The sequence below is a fragment of the Xiphophorus maculatus genome, chromosome 17 (genome assembly GCF_002775205.1).
Source record: "Xiphophorus maculatus strain JP 163 A chromosome 17, X_maculatus-5.0-male, whole genome shotgun sequence".
In the NCBI taxonomy this organism is placed as follows: Eukaryota; Metazoa; Chordata; class Actinopteri; order Cyprinodontiformes; family Poeciliidae; genus Xiphophorus; species Xiphophorus maculatus.
Window position 1 is genome coordinate 13,520,162 of NC_036459.1, and position 22,618 is coordinate 13,542,779.

A 22,618-nucleotide genomic window follows, 5' to 3' on the forward strand; every position below is an offset into this window, starting at 1 on the left:
AGGTTCTTTGAGATGGTTCAGATTCTCTACACTTATATTTAAGAAAGTGGCTGGCAACATCCTCTCATGTTTTGGATTTATTCTTCCAATCATTTGACAACAATGCCATGCAGTCTAAGCTTGACTGGGTATTTCTGGGAGAGAAAATGCTTTGGTTCAGAGCCAGCAGCTGTTTGTGGTAAAACTTTCTTTTAGAGTTAGATCCTTCAGGCGAAGCATTACCTTTCTGTTACGCCTTATTATGTCTGTCTATCTCCGGCTGCTCATCTCTGCCATCGTTTAAGCCCGAGCGATGAAAGAATGACAAACACGGGAGACCAGAGACAACAGACGGGGATGAGCTAATCCTTGTTGTGTAAAATTCCAGACATTCCGATGGGATGTTGTTCCCAGAGAGGGCTAATCGGTGCGCGCCGGCGCTGCACTTGTGCCAGGGCTTTGCTCTGAACAAACAAATACGGGGCCTCCCCGTTGTTGTATGGAAATTTTAGATGTCAAAAGCGACGAGAACCGCTAAAGCGATTCTCCCACCCTTAAGTATACGTGGAAAGATACATGAACGGACACGTGCGTGGAAACAAAGAGGGGAGCACTGGGAAAATAGAGCAAAGGTGAAAGGTTCAAAAGCGCAAACAAGGACTTTAGATAGAGCCATGTCAAGACTAAACATCTTCGTAACAAGACTTTAGACTATAAAGTCTTGTTACGAAGATGTTTCTATAAAGTTTATAGAGTCTAAACCTTGATGCTACAATGCTACGAAGTGTTGAGTAAAGTTTTAAGTGTGTGTTTAGGAAAAAGGAAGGGAGAGAGAGATAAGAAGAGGAGGAAAAGGTGAAGAGTCTGAGTGATGACAGATGACGGGGTGAAGGAACTCCTGTTGTTGAAAACATAATAGACGGGGCTTTGTCAGGCTGAGATGACAAGCCGGGAGAGAGAAGACAGCAACTTGTCGGGAGGGTTGTGGAGGTGGGATGGTGGGGGGGACAGGAGAGCTTTCGAAGGAAAAACAAAGTAAAGTGCATGACGGTGGGTCCTGCTGATCAGAACAGGAAAAGCTCTGCCGCTCACAGAGGCCTCTTTGTGCCTTTTGTGAGTCACTGTAGAAAAGGCCACAGCTGTAAACAGTCGAGATCAGTCCATTAGGCCCCGAGGTACCGGAGCTCCAGTGTTGACTGTGTATCCGGAAAAGGAATGGCAAGCTTGAGTCATCAATAAACAGAGCAGTCGGACGAGTGTGTGACAGTGTGTGAGTTGGGTAGGATAATGGGAGGCTAGAGAGAGGAGGAGCGCAGGGTTTAGGGGGATAATGGTGCAGAGTAGCACGGTGCTATGATCTCATGCCTCTTGCAGCTGGCACACGTCGCCATTTCCATGGACTCCTATCTCTATGTCACCCCGACACTCCATTAGTAAGTCTTCCCCTTTTTGTTGGATATTTGTTCTTATGCCCCTTAAGCCTCCTTTAAGAGATCATTCTGGATTCATAAGTGAGATTCCTTTAAAATGTAGTAAATAACCTGCTTGGCATCTTAATTTAGTACTAGTTTGCCCCAGATGCTAAAGCTAGTCCAAGCTAGGCCAACGCCAGACAGACCGTCTTAAAACAACTCCAGCGTCCAAACATAACAAAGGCTCATTCTAACATTTTATAAACCTTGGAACTGTTGCCAAGTTTGCATTGGGGAGATATTTACAATTATTTTACAGAGGAAAAGAAGGAATAGTTGGGTCGCAACCTGTAATCCTCCAGCCTGTAGCATGTTCAAAATGTGTAACGCATTTCAAATGAGAGCAACCAGCACAAATATATATATATATATATATATATATATATATATAAAAGCACCATAGCAGTTCAAGTAAAGGCTGTTTGATTTTAATGTTACTTCAGTTCCAGGCCAGAAAACACTTTAAATCTCACAGGAAGCTCAAAAGATTTACGTATTTAGAAGGAAACTATATTTTCCACAACAGTGTCAGACAAATTAGACATATTTGAGACTTAAGAGTAAATAACAGAAGAACAGAAGGTTCCTCTGCTTCACCTTTTTAAACTTTCAACCTGGATTTGGAAAAGTTAGCAGCCATTTGGAAAACCTCCAACGCAACATCTAAAGCGAATACGCAGAGAGCGTTACGTTTAGCACCGTAACGCTAGACGCTGTTAGCATGACACCGTTTTCGTAATGCTAGTGGATGTCAAACAAAGTTTAAGAATTTACTTCATTAAATTACTAAACAACTGTTTTGCAGTGAGTTCTTTCTCACTCAGTGTCATCGTGCTTCTACCTCTAATATGTAAATAATTAATGAAAAGTGCATAAAATATTTTGACTGATCTACTTTTTGGTGAATTTGGAATTCGCCAAAACTGGAGATCAGAAATTAACCACAAAACTCTGATTGCTGCCTCACCAAAGTGGATAACTATCCATCCCCCCTCTATATACGTAGCAACATTATTGCATCTAATTAAATCCAAGCTGTACATATACCTTCTGCTTCTTAATTAGAAAGACCCCCCTCATGCCCCACCGCCAGTCAGCAGGAGGTGTAGGGGGAGATCTAATTATCAGGGATTCAACAATAAATGCAGGTTTATGGTGCAGAGCTACATTTAGAGGTTCTGAGTAGTCAGAAAATAAATCTCGGGCCTGTGGTCTCAGCGGAGTCATTGGCTTTTGTCAGCTTTGCTGACCTTTAACCTGTCACGACCCAGGCACACGCCAACCTGCAACCTCCCAGTTCCCTAACTGGCTTTTGTTTCATGTCAACTCCTTATTTTCTTCACTTCTTCAGAGCCACGATGCAAGTCATTTTCAACGAGCCTTTGTTGGGGCCAACAAAGGCTTGCTTTTCTGCACAAAATGCTCTCCAAAAACACAAATCTGTCAAAAAGCAACCTGTGACCCTGAAAACTTTACTATGTGAGGTTGGACTATGAGCCGACAGGTCAGCTATGGAGCGTCCAAGTGAGACACTGGCAGGGTCATCCGGACTTACCGGTGGGCAGCAATAAAGGCAACAACACAAAGACAAAGACCACAGTGGGACACAATGAGCTCACTCAGCAACCACATTGTTGCACAAATTGGAGCCAAACGTGTCGGGTGGGTAACATGAAGACTTTCTGCAGGGTTCCAATTAACGGATTTTCCAAGTCGGAATAAGCATAGAAATAGAAATAAAGAACGTTGAAGTGAATTTACGTATTTTATTTCCTTCTAAAGTACAATACCCTGAATCCTACAAATATAAAAGGCTTCTATTTAAATATATTTAGTTATGGTCTTCTCTGTTGGATTTGAAATGCAAAACTCTTGTTCTGATTGTTTTGGGTGTTAATTTACTGACAGAACTCACATCTACTTTTAAATAAAGAGACATTTCAGATATCTTGAAAACCTTCTAAGACTAGGATGTTCAAACTTCAACTTCTTTATGTTGAACCATGAATCCTAACCTTGAGCAGTTCTTTGGATGTGTTGAGTTTGTATGATGAAATCTAGACAACCCTGTTTCTGAGATATGTTACCGATTCTTCTTTCATTTCTGTCAAACAGAAAATAATGAGGCTTTTATTGTTATTGTAATTAGAGATATATGATATTATTGGCATAGTGTCGGTATTGGCTGTAAAATTTAGTATCAGACATTATTTGTTAGCATTTTAGCATTTAGCATAGCAGGCTCAGTTCACAAAGATAATGCAGCATTTTAATTCCACAGTAGAGAAAGCCATATAGTTTCAGTAAGCAGGTGTTGGACAAAAATATCGATAACGTCCTAGTGTTTCGTCATTGTGACATTTAACAAAGAACAACGCAGCTGAGGTGTGTTGCGTGTGTCAGACCGCTAATGCTTTGATTTGCTTGAGAAGTCTCTCTCAGAGTAAAAGCTCTGCTACGATTGGTCCGGGGCGGGGGGAATAAAAAGTTAGGGTGGCATGTAAATGAAATACAGAAGCTGCGTTTCTGCAGGGGATGCGTGTGTGAGTGTGTGTTTATTGCCCTCCCGCTGCGCGCTAAGCAGAGTGGGTTGGGGGAAGAGGCCCCGTGGGTGGATGCGTGCCAGGGCCTTCCCTGCGAGTTCTCTAAGCTCGTCACTTGACGGGCTTTGCTTGATAATCACCGATGTGCCTCGTTGTATGCGCCTGGCAGAGGAGCTGGCACGGCTTCAGAGGGATCGCCGAGCCATCATGGCATTTGTTGAAATGGCCCCGTTGCTCCACACGGCAATCGCTCCGAAAGCGCGACAGCAGGACCTCATAAAAGAAGAATGAGTGTTTGATAACAGAAAGTGGACGTTAAGTCTGGGTAATTAAAAGAGAAAGAAAGGAGAAGAAAAGAAAAAAGGCTCGATACAGACGCAAATTAATTGTTTCAAAAGTCCGGGCGAAGAAACGAAAGAAAAGCAGAAATGGAGCAAAAATCACATGCTGGGAAACGGTTGACGATAAAACAAATGACACTGAATTTTTCAGACAAACCCACGACTTACACTACATACAGTGTATTGCAAAAGTATTTACACCCTTTTAACTTTTTCTTTCATGTTGTGACCATATGGGATTTCATGTGCACAACTGTAAAATAGATACATGGTTTTGAATTTAATTTTGGTTGTGAAACTGAAAATCTCCCCAAAACAATACTTTGCTCAACTTCTTTACAAAATAGACACTTTTTTGCACTACAAAGTGTCTGAAAATAAATTTTCAAGTCATTTTTCGTTTTTCCAAGTCATTTTAGACATGGACTATGTGCCATTAAGACACATGAATTTATTTTAATTTAAACCAGTCCACTGTAGCAGTGTGGACTATACGCAATAATTAGGTGAATTTTGAAGTTAAGTATTTCTGCTGGATTTTATTTAGAGGTATCACAGTAAAAATGGGGCTTACTACAAATGCATGCCATTTATTTAATTTGTCACATGAAATCCGATAAAACATACTGGAGTTTGAGGTTGTAATATGACAAAACACAAAGTTAATATGCTGTGAGATGTTTTACACAACACTGTAGGTGTGTCCTCCTAGTTTTACGAATGAATTTGAAGCAAAGCAAAACATTTCACTGCTGATGTTCACATATTTCACTCAGATATAGAACCTTCTATAAGCTGAACACGTGCTGAAATCATCATATGTACTTTATGATCAACATCCCATAATATTTGCTCCAGGGTTTTATCATTTGTGTATTTACGGCTTGTTTTGAAAAGCTAGCTTAAATGCTAGCTCTGGATCAGTGCCAGTATTAGCATGCAAGTTTCCTGTTGTATCATGACGTGTTGAAGGTGGACCCAAAACCAGCAGGCAAAAAGCATAAGAATGATCGTGAGCATTTAATGAAACGAAATCAGAATCCAACTACAAAAAGGAAACGTCCAAAGGAGCACAAACTAACCCAAAGCCAAATCCAAAATTGCAAATACGTAGATAGAGAGGAACATAAAGGGAGTGACGAGACGGACTGGTGAGTAGCGACGGAGATAGAGGAGCTTAAATACTGGGAGGTAACAAATGGAGCAATGGACCTAGCCAGATGAGATAACTGATTGCCGATAGAATGACCTAAATAACCTAACTAGAATTACTAAAGGAAGATGGACATGGATGCAGACATAACAGAACTTAACCCAAAGTAACCAGTTAAGAAAAGCTAGAAACACAAGGACTAAAAGAAATAACCTAACTAGAACCACTAAAGAAAGGTATACCTAAACTCAGACATGTAAGAATAGCTGAACCTGGGGTGATGAAATAACTAAGAAATAAACACAACTAGAAACACTACAGGGAGGCTGAAATAAGGAATAACTAGAAGGATTAAAGAAAAATAACAATAATAATAATAATAATAAATAACTATAATCACTAAAGAAAGCTAGACATACAACAGAACCTAGGGTAACTAAAAAAATAAACCTAAATAGAAACACTATGAAGGACTGAAAATAAGGAAATAAGACAATAATAACCACAATAAATAACCTCAAATAAAAAAACTAAAATGACCATAAAGGGCTAAACTAAAGTGAACTAAAACCCAAACCCAAAAACCTGACATGTTAAGGAATTAGACATTTCGAAGTTCAAGGGTTCGTAATATGAACTATTGAGCCTCTTTTACCCTTGAGTTCTTTATTCACTGTGCTGGCATTTCATTCCATGTCACTAATAATGTTTAGAGTGTCTGTGGACACAGAACGCTACATCAGCAAAGCATCCTTTTACTCTGCAAACACCAGTCGCCGTAGCAGCGGTGGAAGGACGGGCGAACTCACTGGCCTTTTTGTACTACGTGATAGGGTTGCAAGAAAAAAAAAAAGGGTAGAACAGCAGCATTGTTTAGGGCTGCACACTTTATACCTCTGCAGCAATGTCTCCCATCACCTCGGTGCATCCAGATGGATGGCCTGTATTCCAGCTTGTGTCCTTTCAAACACAGAGCCCTCGTGGGAATTCAGTTCAGCTGTAATAATAATGGTAACATCCTCCCACCTCGTGAGCCACACAATCCACGCCAAGCCGTTATTATTACTGTCACCTCAGGGCCCGGATGTCTCCCTGCTGGTCCTTGAACTGTTCCATCTCTGTGAAGAACCTTAATAAAGCCGCTAATTCACTGCGCCGTATGCACATGCGATATGCACGGCGTTCTTTACGTGCATTTTGTTTTTGTAGCCGTGTTCCCCCCCCCCAGTAGTGGTCAGTTTTGCCTTAAACATGCAATATATTTTTTAAATGGTGTAGGACGCCCCTCTCCCTCTGTGCGGACATCAGAGTGGCCCTCAGGCTGAATGCCCTGTGATTATACAACAGCACCCAGGGGACATGGAGCAAACCCATTCATTTCAGAGCTCTGATGGAGTGGTGGTTATTACTTCTTCTTTTTTTTTTTTTTGCACCGCTTTATGAAGAGAAACAGAACAAATACCTTCAGCTAACTGAACTCATGGTATCATAAACTGAAAATTGCATAACCTTTGGTGTCTGTGAAGTTTTCTTTTGATATACAGGAGATAAACTGTTGAAATTAAGCATGTTTATTTCTTTTTTTATATGTAGAAAATATATTTTATTGAATTACTGACATGAAATTTACATGTCAGTATGTGAGGCAACCAAAGGAATACTCAAATACTAACTAAACAAACAAAATTATGTTGAGTTATGTATAAGTAAGCATGCAAGGAATAGCTAGCCAACTCAATCACATTTATGGAATAACTGAAAAACATGCTCTCTCTTTTTCTTTAGACTCTTATTAAGAATTTTCTGTGCTAAAACAGTCCTGATGTTTAAACTTTCAAAAACATTTTTCTTCAGCAGTGGAGTCTTGTGCAGGGAGCTTGCATAAAGATCACTGTAGCTAAGTGCACCAGTTCAGCTTTCTGCTAATTCCAGGTCTCTGTTTTGGATAAAGGTTTCTGATTATTTAGCAGATTTCAGCCATTTTCTACTATTTTCTGACATATTTACACCTGATTCTTTTCATCTTTTCAATACTTGTCCTTTGTAATTTATTTATTTTTTTTACTTTTTCACCGAATTTAAAAACCCATTTGTTTTGATTTCTTTGTGAGCACGGACAGCCTCATCAAATTTAGTCTCTGTACGTTTAGTGAAACTTTAAAAGACAATATAAGATTTTAGAGCTTCGCATAAAAATCTTTGCACGGCCCATTCGAGCAGGCTTCCAATCACGAGTTCAGTTCGTGAGGGTGTGAACCTCCTGTGAGCTGACTGCATTCAAATCGATGGGAAAAGAAAGAGGAAACTAATAAGAGCAAAGTAGAAAGATAAACACAGGAGGAATGGTGGCTGGAAATGCACCTGCCTGCTATAAATTTTCCAGATGATTTCTTCAAAACACATGTGGAATTAATCAGACAATTACCGAGGCTTTGTACTCTGCAGTGGGTAAAGTCTGCTGAATGTCCACTCAGAGTGATTCTGACATTTGCTTTGCCACACGCAGCTCCTCTGGTTAATGTCTACATCATTTGAAGCGCTGAAGAAAGACAATCTTCCCCCTGGTCTGTGGCTCAGCGGCCGACTGTAGCGACAAAGTGATTTTAAGAGTTTATGAAATAAAACCTGCTTTTAATGCCTTCAATCATAATTAAAAGCTAAAATAAGCCCAGTTATCTTTTATACAAACTATCTTTCGGTCTGGTAAAACATTGCCTAAATAACTCATGTTGTCGTGACTTCTCTTAGCCAGTATGTTCCCAACAAACTTGTCGACATCAAAGATTACACTTTTTACATTAATCATCATCAGAGATAACAAAAAAAAACACAATTGTTAATCTTTGGAAATTCAGCAGATTTGAAACAAGTCACATTGACAACCTCATGTCAATAATGGTGAGTAGCTGCTCTGTAATGGAACACACACATGTGGACAAAAACACACACACGCACGCCCCCACACACACACATTTGCGTGGCTATCTTTGTGGAGACTTTCCATTGACTTCCATTCATTTCTACAGCCTAAACCTTACCCTTATCCTTACTCTAACCCTAACATTATATACCTAATCCTAACCCTAACCAAAACTCAATTCACACCTTAGTCCTAAATCTGACCCCTGACCCAAAAACAGCGTTTCTTCCTTGTGGGGACCGAAGACTGGTCCCCACAACGTAGTATGCATCAGGAAAATGGTCCCCACAAGGTATTACAAACAAACACACACACACACACACACATGCACATGCACACAGCAGGACGGCTTATTTTCAAGCCAATCCACAATTCGTCTAGGTGTCAATCACAAGTCACGACAGGCTGTCTCCTTCCACAACTGGAACAATAAATCAAGACACAAAGACAGACACTTGTTACCACTCTCACTGAGGAGGAGCCAGGCTTCGTCTCTTTCTGTTTCACCATCTTTTCTCCTTCTCATCCCATCGCTCTCGACTGTGTGCTCATCAGCCGAAGCAGTGATTTCTTTTTCTCTAATTCTCACAAATCCACACTAAGTATTCCCTCCAAACCTTCCACCTCAGCCAGCAGGCTGCGCGACATGCATGTGACTGATGCGTGTCGTTTTGGATTTTCTATTTATTTATTTTTTTGTACATGTCTGTCAGCGCGCTTGTTATGACCTCGCTGAGGCACACGCTCCCCGTACATGGTCGCTAAGCGTGCAAATGCAATTAGAAGGAGGCGCGAAGGTGGCGGCAGAGAGCACACGCTTGCGTGCGTAAGAGAAACATATGCGCATGTGACGACTTCTGCTCCCTGCAGAAATAAAGGAGCCAATCGGCCCCGAGGTGCTTTGGAAAAAGGCGGGAGACATCGCAGCGCGGCTAACAGAGGACGGTGGGGCGCTGTGAAGGGGTAGAGGAGGGGGCTGGTCAGGAGTCAGAGCAGATGGCAGACTGGGCTGCTAACACCCCCACCTCCTTGCCCTCTTTCTTTCTCTCCCCCTCCGTCCTTCTGAAGGCGTCTCAGCAGGTTATGGAGCGGGGGCAATTAGCGACAGTCACTACCACGTGCGTGTGTTTGCCACAGAGGACCGCTCCATCAAGATGCACCCCCACTTACTCCACCTCCCTCCTTCATGACTCCATTAGTGATGCTGGAGACAGGTGGTAAATAAAAATAAAAAAAAAGAAAGAAAAAAAATGAACGCTTGACGCGTGTCAATCAATAATTCCATTTTCTAAACCCAGATCAGCATTTAAAGTGCTTTGCAAAAGGGCACATTTTCTCGTGTTTCAAGCCGCAGACGTTAGTCGGGATTTTAAATTACTAAAGTCTAACGCATCACTCCAAGTTTTGAGGAGGCACAAAGATTTTAGAGTACTTTTGTAATGAATGCATGTTTCAAAGTATAAAACCGAAGCGTGTCGTTTTAATGTTCTTACATTTTTACGAATGTGTGCAACACTCAAATACAGGCGTGTCAAACTCATTTTCATGATGAGCCACGTCAAGATCATGAATGTCCTCAAAGGTCCAGCTGTCCCAAATTGTAACAATAAAATCAATTAAAATCATTAATAATAATAATAATAATAAAAAAAACATTCTTTGCAATTCAGTTGTTCTTAAACTAAATTAAAATTCTCGTTTCACACTTATATAATCTGGCAGCTTACAGATAAAAACTACTTTGATTTGATAAAGTTATATTTATGCACACGACTGATCTTCTAGAGCAGGGGGGTCCAAACTGTTTGCCAAGTGGGCTAAAATTGTAGAATCAGAAATAGTCACGAGTAAAAAAAACAAAACAATTTCTGAAAAACTTAAAAAGTTTCTAGAAAATGTTTGACATTTGAAATTGAGACATTTCCATGTTTCATCAGATTTTTTTTTTCTAGAAAATTTCTGATATTTCTTCCAGAAAATTACTACTTACGACTACTTTAATGCTGCATGTTTGTTGCATTGAAAGAAAAAAAAAAAAATCATGCTTTCAGTTTCTTTTGGGCTCGATCGAATAAATGTATTTTTGGCTTTCTTTCAGAACGTTAGCTATATTTAGCCAAGTTTAAGACAGAATAAAAGTTGATTTGGGTGAAGAGAAGTTGGCTTTCACTAAAAGTCTCTGGATTAACTGGTTTATTGAAACTTGTTCATAAAAAACAAATACTTTGAGTTGTACTTTACATTGTCCTGTGTAAGAAAATCATGTTGGTAACTAATTTTACCCTGATTACAAATTAAAAGTCTCCATCTGCATGTACGGGCCAAATTTGTATCATTGCAGTTGGGGGCCATATAAAATCAGTCCGTGGGCCACAAATGGCCCCCGGGCCGCACTTTGGACACCCCTGCTCTATTGTGCTCAAATATTTGAAAATTGTAATACTGCTTGGGACCAACCTGGAGCCATCATGATAAAATTGCTGATGTCCAGGGGACATTACCCTTCTATTTAAATGTATCTAGATGTGGACTTAAGAGATTTCCAGACTGGATTGCAATCCTGCGAAAAAAATACTTGCCGCAACATAACATGTGGAAACATACTGGGGTATGTGAACAGCATTCCAGACTCACATAAACTGCTTATTTCACAGAATAACAAGTCATCTTCAGTCGGGAAGCGTTCTCTTTATCCTGTTTGAGCACTTTCCTGGAAAAACGGCACAAGCTCTAAAATCTCCGAGCTTCAGAATGACTGGCAATAACCCCATTAGGCGGGCAATCAGCTGCAAAAGCAGACTTCAGCCACCTTTCCCCCCTTCCTCCCCCTCTCGCTCATCCTTCCTCCTTCCCTCCCAGTGGCTCGGCCTGTCATGTTCAGCCTATGATTAGAATAATAAGACTAATTAAATCCATATCGCTGATGCTCTCAAGCACAGCAGCATGCGAGTGTGTCGGCGTGTGGGTGTGTGTGTCGCTGCCCCAGGTCCTGCCGTTCAAGCTTGGCTCCACGCATGACAGTGGGGTTACTGTGGAAAGCCCTTTTAAAACATAAACAGACCATTATAAATGCTCAGCTGTTGAATGGAGCTCTTTGGGGCTTCACAAACAGACAAGCACGTATAGACTTTCCATTTAAGGCCGCATCCAAGAGTGGGAGACTCTCGAAAAGAGCCAAGAGAGGGATCAGTAACACAGTGTATAAATAGCAAGTCGCAGAGAAAGCGCCGCGAAGGCCAGGAGGGAGAATGGCAACACTGTGCATCAGCAGGAGGAGGAGGAAACAGAACGCCTGGGCTGGAAAAGCGTGAAAACAGGCCAGGGGGGCGTAGGGAGTGTGTGGACGCAGGAACTTCGCTTCCAGCTTAGAGATCTGTTTGAATTTATATGTTTTTCACCGCGTCATAAATGACGACCGATGTGTTGGTAAAACGAGCTGTGCTCGTAAAGCCGAGAAGGTGTGTGGGAACGCCACGGATCTGAGAGCATTTCCCACACAACTGGTGACCTTCACAACAAAAACTTTTTCTAGAGTTGCTTTTATACGCTTCTGTTTGTTGACTGTCACAATATTGATGGCGACAATATTGTGGGGTGAGGCTTCTACTTTGACTAGGCCGGGGTATCTTAATTCTTTTCTTTTCCAGTCATTTTGCTGTAGATTAGCTGTTGTGTTTTGGGATCATTGTCTTGCTGATGACCCAATCCGATCGTCGTGGAGGTCTTGTGGTTTATTCATATGCAACAAGCCGTCGTTTTGTAATTTTGCTGTTATGAACCAACATGCCAATTCTAGTCTGTTGGGTCTGATAGAGATAATATTATCTTTCTATTGCTGTTTCTTTTCAACTTTTGAATCCACTTGCTGGGCAGTTAAAGGTAATTTGATAAAAATGTTGCATATAAGTGAAAGCAAAGTCAGATCAATCGGAAAAAAAACCCAAACATACTGGACTCAAAGAAATGCATTTATTGAATATACTAGAGTTGAAGTTTTGTTCTTATTTTATTCCCTTTTATTGAAATCTCTTCAAAGTTTACTTTCAATATATTTTCCCCACAATGATAAACCCAACCATTTGGAATAGGGGGGGGGAAAGAAGCTACTTTTTCAATTTTGGAGAATTAAAAAAAAAAAAGAAAAAAAGATCAGAATCAGAGTTGCAAAATAAATAAATTTCTACAAATAAATGCATTTATAAGAATAGAAAATAATAGCTCAAATTAAGATTTAAACATTCAAAGAATGTTATGAGTGGAGATGACAAAAACTAATATTGACATTTATAAAAATAAAAAAAGGAAAAACTAAATTCGTAAATCATATTTATATAGAAGTAGTTGCAGATGTGTTGATGGTGCAACTTAGTTTCACTTTGCAGAGAAGAAGAAGAAAAAAAAACTGGATCAATGTTGCTGCTAATGTTGCTCTTGCAAACCCAACACCTCCAAACTTCAACTTGCATATTTTGGCCTGGGAAATGATATTCTGAACAATTGCATATATGATTTCATGCTATACATGATTTTTAAAGACCGATCATGGTATTCATGAAATACCTTACGGAGAAAAACGACTAACACTTCACATTTCATTGGTAATTTTGTGTCCAAGGGACAGAGGTTAAAGAAAAACAGATTTCGATGTTCTGAACCAGTTTCCGTTGAATATCGATGTCACATTTTGACTTGCTTTGCTTTTCCTTGCACGTCTTTCTCTGTATTAATCAACCCAAGTGTAGCAACAAACAGAAACTGTATTTCCAGGCTGTAAAAGTTGATTTATTTGAGGATCACCTTGCATGACCTCTCCGTCTCCGTGCCTCCACAAGGCAAACTGGTAACGAGCTCATAAAGTCGAGTTAAGTTTAAATTTCTTTCTTATCGCTCACGCGGACGAGGACAAGGAGACCGACTTAAAGTCCTGAGCTCTGGAGAACAGAGGAGTCTTTCTGCTCCAAGAGAAAAGCTCACCTCTCCCTCTTTACTGGCCCTTGTTCCCTGTTTTTAAGAGTTTACATTTTCTATCAGCCGTGTGGTGCAGACAGGGGCAGCTCGGGGGATCCCCCTACCTGATACAGGACGCAGACACACACACACAGACACACACACACAGACACACACACACAGACACAGTAGCGTTCTGTCAGTGTTGCAGACTGTCTGTCTCCTTGTCGATCCGGCGGTGACTGTAACTAGGTGTAATGGCCAGCCTGTGGTTTGAGACTCTATGGCTCTATTCACCACTCCTCCCCAACCCCACCGTCTTCCCCCTTACACACACACACAATCACTGTTTACAGTGGTGTATTTGGACGGAGCTGCTAATTGAAACATTTCTTTTTCCATCCAAAAGAGTAAAAGGGCATCCCATTTTTTCCACTGCATGTGTTTTAAACTTGGCTCCCGTGTCCACTTTGGCCACGGGCCAGAAACATTACCGCAGAACTCCAAAGGGCACGGCACCTCAAATCTCTGCCAGATTATTAGAGCTACATGACTCGCTGTGACTCACACTCAGGTAAAAAAAAAATAAAAATGTGCCTTTATACCTTGCTGGAGTCTTTAAATGTATTATGCATTATTTTCCTGGCGAGTCAGTATTTACGTATGGTTCCCACTTATTCCCACAGTGCCTCATGTGAAACGGCCTGTGAGGCCAACGGTGCGCCACTGGCAAAGGCCTTGGAAACCTTTTGTAACTTTAGGGTGAAAAATAAGAAGAAGCAAGTCAGAAGTAAATGTGTTTCTGTTGTTCTGGGGGAGATAGCCGAAGGAGAGCGTTCCTTCAGGCGTAGGAGGTCAAACAGAATTCAGTCGGGACAAAGACGGCAGCTGCATTTTTCATTGCAAATGTGTGCAGATCTTTCTCAATATTCCGCTAATGTAAAAAAAACCCCAAAAAACAAAGAAAAACAACACAACACAATTTTGCAACTGTGGCGTTTCCATTAAATAAAACGCAATTGAAATCACACATAAGTAATTAATAAACATGCTGCACCATCATCCTCCAACTGCTTCCCGTCGTCATCTTTGTGGTTTGCGCCAGTGGCAACATCTGGTTCTTGATCGTTGACTCATTTGATGCAAAACAAAAAAACAACGTATTTCAATTGCAGTTTTGAATGTAGAATCCAATGAAGAAATGACAAAGGGACAGAAGAGCGGAAGGACATAACGAATATAACATAAAGGACATAAGAGACGGAAGGATAGAAGATAACAGAGTAGAAGAAGGTAAGAATGGACAATAGAAAGACTAGAAGGAAGGATACAAAGAAGGAAGAATAGCCACATGGAGGAAAGAGAGAAAAGAAGGGCACATTGGAGCAATGAAGGACATATGGAAGAATACGAGGGATAAAAGATGGGCCCAGGGAACAAAGGAAGAAAATAAGTAAGGACAGTAGGACAAAAGACAATGGAGGGAAGGTGGGAAGAAGAAAGGACACAACTGTTGTCTAGATATCTTAGAGATAATCAGGAGTTTAATCTATTACGCAATTGGCTAATGCATCACTATTAACACAAACCCTCATTTTATTGCTTGCAGTCAGCGAGATCATTTCAGGCCAAAAGGGAACGATTCTTTCCTCGTCACCCGCAACCTTCCCGCTGACCCCAATTTCACTTTTCCCGAGCCAAAACCCGGACTGTGGCGGGTTTCTTTCTTATCTGAAGAAACCCGCCAGGCAGGGCGACCCAGTCATCCGCTACATCAAAGGTGTCAGATGAAGCCGAGTTAGAAGGTTGGGAGGGAAAGTTGATGCATTGCAAATCTTTTGAAAAGGTTCCTTTGGGTCACTCCTGCTACATCTGTCTTTCACCTCACATTGGCATGATAAGGCTTGATGGACACAGCGTATTTACGTGAGAGTAAGGCCTCTGCCCTGCAGTGTCCAGAGGGCGAGATAAGAGGAAGATGGATGGATTTTCAAATTTCCTTTTTTAGGAAGGAGGGGAAGATTAAACCAGTTTTCTGTACCGGAGAGCGAGTATAGAAATGAGGAGGGTGGTCTCCCTGTAAGGGTCTAAATCAAGGGTGTAAATCAAGAGAGGTTAAAAAAGCAGAGAGAAATACTGGCATTATTTTGACTAAACTAGAGTTAAAGTTAATGATTTAAGTCTTGCAAGAACAGAACTTTAACTTTTTTTTGACTCAATCGTTCAATCGTCAAATGGACATCACCTCAGGAAATATGTGAAACAGCAAAGTGACAAAATGCTTCATATCGTGCAGAAAGAGCTACAACCAGTAGCTGACAATATCTTTACAAAAACCAAAATATTCATCTACGATTTTGCAGAGAAAGGATCAAAACACATGAAACAAAAAGACTGGTAGTTGGTTTTTACAAAATCAGCTGCTGAGTAAATGTGACTTAGAGGAATCAGTAAAGCAAAAATAGTGTTTTGCGCTACTGCATGACTAATAGGAGTTACGCCTGAGCTGACCCCTTCCTTCAGGTCAGCCCAGAGTCATTTTAAATGAGGAAGTGATGTTCTAGAATAGGATAAAACAGTGCAACAGAGCAGAGCTAGTTTCTATACTCTGCAGCAAGTATGGGACTCCTGTTCAACACCAGAGATACCACTTCTCCATTAACTGGACAGCCATTAAAAGTTGCTTTCTTTTATGCCTAACACTTTTAAATAGCCTTTTTGTTATATCCACTGTGTTTTTAATAGTTTCCAGGCCTTTACACAGTGGATACAATCTCTATTGAACACCTCAATAATTTTCTGTTTGAATATTTTTAGTGGGCCACTGAGATAAAACTTTCACCAGATGTCGATGACAACTCACATTCAAGTAAAGACTAAATGTACTTCAAATTCAAATAAATATGTTGATAACACTTTAAAAAATGGACTTGAAATCTAAATCTACCAATGGTATGAGTTACTTCTGGTTACACGTGGCGATTACGCAGGTTAAGGTTGTCGTTTCTGAGATAACAATAAAGTTAGTGGCTTAGTTTATATCATGTGTGGCAAAATGGATGACTTTGTTTCTTCCACTTAACTGATTGCGTTTACGTTGATGTTATCTGATGCGGTAAGCATAAAAAATGCTAGACACCTGTACCGGCCGCTGCTTTAACAGTATGAAGGTCGTCCAAAAGAAGATCATTTATGAGATGCAATTTAGGCTTTTAAGACTATTTACAGTTTATTCCTCTCACAGTCTTTCTATGTGAAAGGAATAAAAAGGATAAATAAAAAGGAGCCATTGGTAGCGTTTTTTTTGTTTTTTTTAAGTCGGGGATAAGCCGAAGTCAATCCAGCCCTCCCAGGACTGATCTGCAGTTGGGTCAGTGTCCACATAATCCTATTAGTAGTGGGTGATTTATTCAGATGCAACCTGGGGGAGCAAAGGCAAATAAAGACCGATTTACTCGACCTGAGGATTTTCTCTCGGAGATCTCCTGTAAATATTACACACAGAGCTCTGTGGGAAGATATCATCATGCATTTTCAGCCTCGTTTTACCTTTTAAAGCACAACACTTGCACCAATATGTTCCATTTACCTTCAACCGTCAAGTTAATTCTAAAAACTAAGGCGTCATCTGAATATTTCTTGTATTTGGATTCCAAAAGCTGAGTGAAAATTTATTTGATACAGACTTCCCTCTCTGCTACGCCGTACGGTTAGTCGCCCTTAGCACCCCCACGCGCAAAACGTGGAGCAGTAATTGAAAGTCGTGATGGTGCCAACCAGATTAAAATCTTCCACAAAGGAAGCACAAATGGAATTGCCATTTTTGTTCTTGAATGGGTAAATTTTATCCCACCTGCAGACAAGACTGTAATTGTGACATCACCCACTGGGCATATTTTGATGGGAAAGGATCGCAAAGACGGATAAAATAGAGCAAGGTTTGGTTTTAAAGTGACAATCTGTGACTTCTGCCCCAGTTTGATGTTCCCATTCTGCCCAATTTTCCCAAGGTTTGGCCTACTTCAGCGCCAAAATTTGGAGTCACACTTTTGAAGTAATATTTGGGAATTAAGATTAGTCAGATACATAAAAATCTCGTTGATGCCTATGAATACGGTTGGGGAATTCGACCTTAACCAAATTGCTGTTCTTTAGAAAGTTGCATTTTGTATAATCAGTCCACCATGATATAAGCATAAATTAATCAGTCAATCAAAGATCAAATCCGATATTCATGACCTTGCAAAATGTATATAAATAGCTGGATGTCACTAAATCACAGACAGAATGTGTAAAATGTGACATGAACAGGGAGAAGAAGAAGGTCCTGTTCTGAGAAAGGAGGCCAACGTCCGACAGCTGCATGTGAGGAACTGTTCACTGAAGAAGAGCAGCTATGGGCCGTGTTTGTGGGGCCAGCTTCAGTGGAGGCCTTTTGTGTGCTCAGGACTTTCTACCACATGTTGATACTCTTAGAAACTCTCGCTCTTTTTCTCTCTCGGACAGTCAACGCTTACAGCTGTTGTCTGCAGGACAGGCGACAGGAAGAAGACGAGAAGATCATAGTTTTCTCCTTAAAGCAGAGCTTACACCTCAAACAATTAAATATTTTGTGATTGGTCCATCAGTGACAGACTTGATGGTATCATAGCTTGTGTGACCGGCCACCAAAATGACCAGAAGGAAGAAAAAAACTACCATTTTTCATCTTACAAAAAAATTGTGAAAATGGCAAACTCTCACCAAAATGACCAACTCTATTAGTACTGAAACAATTAGCAGAAGCTAACGTGATACCAACGCGAAGCAAAGCTAAAGGGACGGTCCTGTTGCTGAAAAAACAATATATGGTAGAAACAATCATTTTTGAAAGTCACTAGGGCGTTGAACAACTGCCAAATATAGATAATGTTGCCAAGTTATGAAACGCTGCATCACCTCCAATCATATCCTCTGAACATTTACTCTAATTGTATGGGTTCTACAGATGCTTGCAATGTACAAGCCTCGAGTATCACCCATTTATTGTGTGATATTTTTGTTTGTTTTTATATTATCAAAATAAAAATATTGCAAATGCCTTCAAGATAAAATATTGTTCTCAATCTTTGCCAAACGTTTGGGGCAGTTTTAGCTCCATAGACATTCTTTAAGGCTTTTCTTTTACCCAAAATCCACTCTGTCCAGTCTGATGAGATTTTAAATTCTCTATGGATTTCACTCAGCATCCAAGTTACCAATCTGAAATGAGAACATTTGTTTTTTGTGATAACCAGAACAACAAGAATTCAATGTGGTGAACCAATGCTACATCTATACCGACATGCCAAGCTGGACGGAAGGCAAATCTCACCACCCGCACATGCGCATTACATCCATGTACTTGCTGTGCCTCCATAATTCAAATTCATCAGGTATATCTAATGTGCAGCAGGCATGCATGGAAAGACACACACAGCCATTGTGTATCCACAAATTAAATCAGGCGAGACCTCAACAGCAACCTGCATGCTAGGATGCACATGCAGCTGCTTACTGTGTTGTGATCAGCTGACCAAACAGGCAGCTGCTCACAGGTTCCCAATCATTTACAGTAAAGTACACAATCAGTTTGTACCGATATGATTGCTGCTCATTTTCGGTCGTTCCCCCCCACCCAACACTTGGGTCGCTCGCTGCGGAGCTGATTGCTCGCCTTTTCTTTAACCTCGCCGTCCGTCTTCACCTTTGTTTACTGCTGCTGTGATCTGGAGAACATGGTGTTCCCGTCAAAGTGTAGGTGTTTACCGCTCAGATATTATGTAAACGCTTGATGTGGCCTACGTTGGGAAATTGACCAGTAATTTTCCGGCAAATTGAACCGCAGGCAACTGCCTGAATAAAAAAGACACAACGGCGTGTACTGGAGGGGCGGGACTGAACAAAAAAATCTTCTCCTTTTCTTTCCAGCAAATTTGGTGAAGTGAAACATCGGTACATGCTCAATACATAATACACTGTAGATTAATTTATGACAAAAAACACAATCATTCAAGTCAAAAATTGCTGCAGCCATGGCTTTCTAAGAAAGCAATATTCTTAGAAAGAATGTCTACAAAATAGTATTCATTAAGATCACAGGAAACACTGAAGGTTAAATCATAATAATAATAAAAAGAAGCAAAAGAAGCAACACTCTTTTCCAGAAGTGTTGGTACCCCTGTCCACCTTGAAGTAAAAACTATCATTTTTAGCACAAGGCAGATACTATTAGTACATTTTGGGAAGAACTTGGTCAAAAAAAATAAAAAAAATTTATTGTTGTTGCTGAAATAGGTACTGAAATCAGGAAGTAGAAGAGCTTGTCTCCAAACAAAGCGCTAGTTTTACCAGGTAAAACATTTGAAGGACCAGATGTTGCCTCCAATAAGCAAATGTTGTTAAATTCAAACCCCTGTTTGCATGTGGATGAATTAAAATACTCCTATATGTCCTTTTATTTTCCACATATTCCACAGAGTTCACAACTTCTTCATCGGATGAAGTATTTTGAAAAGGTGTTGATTAGTGAAATCTTGATCCAAGATGATAATGGCTGACAGCAGGGTGAAAATGGGGCCACCCAATCCATCAATGTGTCGCCATTATCTTGGCAGGAAAACCAAAGGGAGCCATCTTTTGGGTTTCATGTGCTAAAAGATCTTTAGTGTCACATTTTTTTTGCATCCATTAGAGAACAAAAGCTTGCCAAATCCCTTTGCCTGTGTGTAATATGTGTTAACGTGTTTAAGCGTGGCCGGTGTGAGGATAGGCGGGCAGATGGGCGGGTTGTCAGTCTAACTGATGGACATGAGCGCACTGATTGATTAATAGATGGTGCCGCTCAGGGGTGGAGAAGGGGGCTGAGTTCAGCACTCTCTTACAGCTGTTCACTTCTACAATGTTAACAAAACGAATAAATAAGAAACACTCAGTGGGGATTAGAGACGTTCACCGTCATGTCTGCACAATGTTTTCAGTAATTGACGTATTTCCCCATACATAATGCAGCAGCTCTGTGTTTACACTGGACAGTCGACTGATCAATACGTTCATAAAATGCTTTCACCTGATGACGCCTATAGTAATCACATGGGGGGTCTGGTGGGGAGAGGTCTCATCTGCATCTGTGGAATAACGACTACCCCTCTCTGATAATTGATCAGATTCACAGCCATCAGTGTGGGGAACCTCCCCCTCACAAACACAAACGCATAACCGGACGCACATCGTGACCCTTGACCAAGATGTAATAAGGTCATATTAGTGTAGTGGGAATAGGCCGTAAATGCCAGCGAGTGCGGACATTCCCCTCCTCGGAGAGGCTACCATAAAAAAGGAAACGGGAGGAGAGGGGGCGATTTAGAGGGAGAGATAGCAAATGGCAGAAAGTGATGGATGGGTAGATAAATGGATCGACGAACGGAAGGAAGGAATTAAAAAATGGTTCAGACCTTTTAACCTATTGAAACGTTGCTGACAGCAGCTACTTCTTGCTGCAAACTAGTAGTATCCCAGTTTTCGCTTTAACATTCCCTACGTTCAATACCAAGGTCATCAGCATCTGTTAAACTGCCATTGAAACCATTGAAGCCCTAAAATAAAAAAATAAAAAAACTAACTCAGCATGTCAGTGATTCATTTGATGTTTTAAGTAAACGCTCTCAGTGGAGTTTGCATCTGCATGAATGTGAGAAAGTGCAGAGAGCTTACCAAAGGCTAAACTAGCCTGCTAGATTAGATAGATAGCAAGCTAGTTAGCTAGCTAGTCCTTGTGGGTCCAACCGGGCCCACACCCATATCACTTGCCTCAACCCTCGCAGGCACAAGGTTAAATTAGATAGATAGTAAGGTAGTTAGCTAGCTAGATTGACTAACTAGATAGCTAGCAAGCTAGATAAATTGCTAAATAGAAATTCAAAGCAAAAGAAATTTAGAACGACAATGGGAGCAGCCTTAGTGAAAATAAATGAAAAACTATTACAATAATCCATGCAATTTAAAACAAAAAGACAGATCTTCAGCAGTGTGAAGGAAAGAGGTCATCCTTCAATGACAACATGGTGGTGGCAGGATGATGCTATGGAGATGCTTTTCTTCAACAGGTACAGGTTAGCTGGTTGATGGGAAAATGTCTGATGCTATAAATACAGGGGCTATAGAAACAGTAGCTGTGCATAGTACTGACTGAGAGCTGCATGCCACGAGTTATAATTTTTCATTTTAAATACAATCGCAAAAAACTGAAATAAAATATATTGAGGTCTATTGTTAAAACAGCACAACATGTGAAAAAATTGAAGATGTCCACTTCAGTCAAGAACAGTTGAGAATCCTCCGCTGCCGCTAAGTGACAGACTGCGTCTGGTTAGCTCAGCAGGAGGAAGAGCAGCGATGGACACCCGTATCTCACTGGCTGCAGTCCACACCGCAGGAGTCATCTGCTGCAATAAGCTCCAACCACACGCATGCTGGAAGCAAAGCCTGTCCACGTGCGCCCGCACACACACGCCCACACAGAACCGCGCTCACACAGATTTCCAGCAGCTAGCATATGCATATGGCTAAAGGCAAAAAGGCATGGAAGAAAACCGCTTGACGCATGGAGCCGCTGTACATTTAACAAGGGCGCCGACTGTTATGACACACTCACTAACATTTAGAAACGCACGCTCCGCGGGGACTGTCTAGTGTAATAAAGGCTCAGTCACGCTATAGAGTGGCTACCGCAGTGTTTGGATTAGAGCGCGCTCATATGGTAGGATCAGGGTCTTAACTGAAATGACTTAGACTTAAGAAAAAGAACATTAAGATGGCCTTATAAGGACAAAACAAGCTAAGCTAATGGACCCTCCCGTCCATCAGTGGAGACATTTGAGGTTTATATATGGAGCTGTTTGATCTTCAGACATGAGTCACCCAGAGTGGTTATCTAGTCTTGGCAGGTCAAAAGTTCATTATTGCTCTCTTTGTTCTCTTCTCTTCTCGTTATCCCTCGTTTTTATCTTTAATGCCGATCTGTAAATCTCAGAAATGGTTGGAAAGTTTCCAAGAATGTGACATTTCGCTGTAAATTACAGTGGCTAAAACAAAACTCAATAAGGATTGCTCCTGCTCTCTCCATACCAGGGGTCAGTCTCTGCCTTACTGCCTCAGTTGGAGGAGAGCTGTTGTCTTGATCGCATGTATTACAGGTTGGAGTGGGAGATGGGCAGACAGGAGACAACGTTGTCTGTCGTAACACG